Source organism: Boleophthalmus pectinirostris, unplaced genomic scaffold (genome assembly GCF_026225935.1).
Source record: "Boleophthalmus pectinirostris isolate CB_2022bp ecotype Guang Dong unplaced genomic scaffold, ASM2622593v1 HiC_scaffold_23, whole genome shotgun sequence".
Classification (NCBI taxonomy): domain Eukaryota; kingdom Metazoa; phylum Chordata; class Actinopteri; order Gobiiformes; family Gobiidae; genus Boleophthalmus; species Boleophthalmus pectinirostris.
The window spans coordinates 8,860,973-8,864,579 of NW_026571207.1; positions in this window are offsets into that span (position 1 = coordinate 8,860,973).

The following is a 3,607-nucleotide window of genomic DNA, read 5'->3' on the forward strand; positions in this document are numbered from 1 at the left end:
GGGCCGTACCTGCGTCTTTCATGTAATAAAGTATTATTTGTATTGCCCCAGTAGAGCTGTGTGCTGTCTGCATCTAATTACAAAGCTTTTTTCCCCATCAGCAAACCAGAAAGTAAGGCTGGTGCGCTGTTAGCATGCTAGTTGTTGGTAAGTGGTCACATTTTTATATATAGCGCTTTTCCCACCTTCAAGGAACTCAAAACGCTTTACATCAGGGAACTACTCACCCATTCACACACATTTTGATACACCAGTGTGCACAGACACTTGGGGCGTGGTGGGTTAAGTGTCTTGCTTAAGGACACAACGACAGCATTCATCAGTGGGAGGTGGAATCGCACCGCCTAACTATTATTTTACGACGAGAACAGAATTCGAAACAGAGGACAAACACTCTTACCAACTGAGCTCTGTCATCTGTTGTTGTGTTGAGTCTATTATTGTTGTGAAGGCAAAACTCTGCTCTGGCCTCTGAAAGTTGTGAAAAGTGCTTATAAATTCATTACTCTAATCTGATTGGCCCCAGTTCTGTCAATCAACTGACAAGAAAAACTACCGGAGAATTCAATGATCACTGATGCAATTCCACCCCCAACCTCTTGGTGGCAGTAGACCTATGGTGTCAATACAACTTAATGGGAAGAGAAACAGATCTATGGGAGGCTTTTCTTTTTACTGTCCATGGATCTGTTAAAATAATTGGATAGGGTATTGTTGCTTGTAGTTGCCTCCAGTTGATGTAGTGGCCACTCACTGGAACTTCACCGGAAAAAATCCCCTGGGCTGAGACAGGATTTTTCTCATAGAGCACAATGTAATCACAAACTGCCCGTGTTCGGCTGACAGGGCACCTACAGCTTTCAAAAATGTCAGATTTTGTGGCAATTTGTGCCTATTTTTAAATCATAAACTTTTCCTCAGGCTAATCTGGAGTCATGCGCCATTGAGCTCGGCCCATTAACTTGAATGGACGACCATTTTGAAACCCTGGTCAATGGTCTATGCTTGTATTTGCACCGTACTGAATTAATCATTTGTGTGCTTGGCTGTATCCTGTACTCGCCCCTAAATGTAACATGTGGCCTTGATGGCCCCTGTTTCAGAAAAATCCTAGAACCGCCACTGAGCAGAGGTGAGTAGATGCAATAGGTCTGATCACACACTTTCCAACACTCAATTTAAAGCAATAACATCTACACAGACACAAGCAGCAGGCAGACCCCCACCAGAGAAGTGACACTGTGCAGCTTTTTAGGTACCAATTCCATTTACTCTTGAAGTGTCTTGCCAAGATTACAAAAGAAAGATGTGAAAGGAACCAGGGATCAGACCTTCAATCTTCAGGTTAGTAGATAAACACACTAAGCCTCTAAAAGTTGTGACACCATAGCCTCTTGTTACACCTTTAAAGACCTGTGCTGTGTTCCTACATGTCTGTTTACCTGCAGCTCAAAGTTTTCATTAAGTAGAATTGGCCTCTCCACCCGACTGCACCTCTCTGCTTGTTCTGGCTGGACACTGAATTTGTAGCCTAAGGTTACAGAGAATTCATTTTCGTACATAATATTTATCCAAATTACCAGTAGGAGTGGTTACCTTGACTTATTTTGGCTCAAGTAAAAACATAAATAAATCATTTTCAGCTGAAACAACATACAATCTTACAGTTACGTAAAAGTTTTGATCCCATAATCTACATCTGTAATGGAGCCTCCAGTGCCCCAAATGGTTATCTGATTTTCTACAATTACAAATGTGCTTTTCTTATTTAGATATTAGCAATCAGCTAAAGATTAATCCGACGTGTAGACATTTATATTTGATATTCAAGCAGTTCTTTCACATTTTCTGCTCTTGCACAAGTGGACTTCATTAAGTTTGGATTATCCTTCTCGCATTCATTCCACAAAGAAATTGTTGTAGAAGTTTTCAGCTTGTCCAAGAAAGGGTGAAAGTAAAAGGCTGGAGACCAACTGGATGTCTTAAGCAGGAGAAGTTTATTTATATCAATAATACAGGCCCGGGGGGATATGAAAAGTCAACATAGTATGATTTCGAAAGTGAACATGGTATGATCTTTGAGCGTTTAAGTCCCTTTGGTTATGCTTCCAAAGAAGGAGGTTTATAAAGCGAGTGTGGTGAAACTGTGAAGGCCAGTAGGCACCGGTTGGACAGCAATATACCAAAATTTATATAGTGGTGTGTCAACGGTATGCCAAGGGAAGATGATCATGTTACTATAGCTCTTGTGAGTCAAGGTTAAACTGAGACATGAACATGAAGGATAAATTACTTAAATTCTTTTACAGAAATGATATGCCCAGAATCAAGCAGAGAAAACTTTTGGCAGTACTGACACTCTGTGCAGTCATGTGGCTTCAGACAGTACAAATTGAAAGTACCATAAAGCAAAAAGGGATGTATTTATGAAAATGTTGACATTTGGATGGCCTTGTTGAGTTAAGTGTGGGTAACCAGATGTTCCTGTTTACCCGGGACAGTCTCAATTTTGAGTCCTGAGTCTCCTGTCCAAGTAGATTTATACAAAATCCAGTTAGGTGTCCCTATTTTTGACCAATCTGATCCTTGCCGACAGTAAAGAGGGAAATAGATTGTAATTTGTTTAGTCAAAATGTAGAAAAATGTGCTTGGTGTTGTGTTCTTGTCATGAATGGCGTGTCTAATGGTTTTCCTTAATGTGAGCTCTTTTCACAATTTTATTATTATCAAGCACCAATAACCAAGGGTGTCTCAGTTTTTAATTTGGAAAAACTGGTCATGTTAGGTCTAGATTAAGGTCAGCTTTATTTGTATAGCACATTTACAACAAGCTGCACAGTACAAAATAATTATAAGTTGAAAAAAAATTACAATCAATGAATAAATAAAAAAAACACAAAGCAAATTGACGCAGATTAATCACATGGTCTGCTTTGACGACTCGTAACGCGTAATTTGAGCTAAGAGGCTTCACTCATATCAGTCCTAATGTTGACGAGCACAGATCAGTTTGTGGCTGTTTAGTTCTCGTCTCTTCTCCGCACGGCAAATCAAACCAAAGGCACCGTGCAGAGCTCCAGTTGAACACCGTGTGCTTCGGCAGGAAAATTAAGGTCACATGTCAGGGCGAAAATTAATAAAATGGGCCAAATAAATTAAAAGTAGCAAAAAAATGTAACAAAGCTTTTAATTCAAAAATGGAAGTGAAACTAATTTCAATACATTGTTTTTGGCAAATAAAGCATTTTCAAATCAGAAAAGGTACCATAGAAGTGTAATACCCTAATGTTTTTTTTATCTTCTTTTTTTTTCATAATTTTTCTATTCTTATTTGTGTGTCCTCTCAATACAAAAATAAAACATTTATCCATTCTGCGTTTTGGGTGGTAAAAATATGTCCGAAATAGGTCAGGTATATTTACTTTTGCGATGGTTGGACGGGGGCCAGACTAAACAGTGTTGAACAGAAGTTTATGCGTGCTGAGAGAGTTACACAAGTGCACTCAGCGCAGCAGACTGAGAACTGCTTTAAGACACCAGCCCCAATGGAGTTTACAGAGCAGACGTTGGCTTTATGAGAGGAGCAGGTCTGCATGCTGTCAGGCTC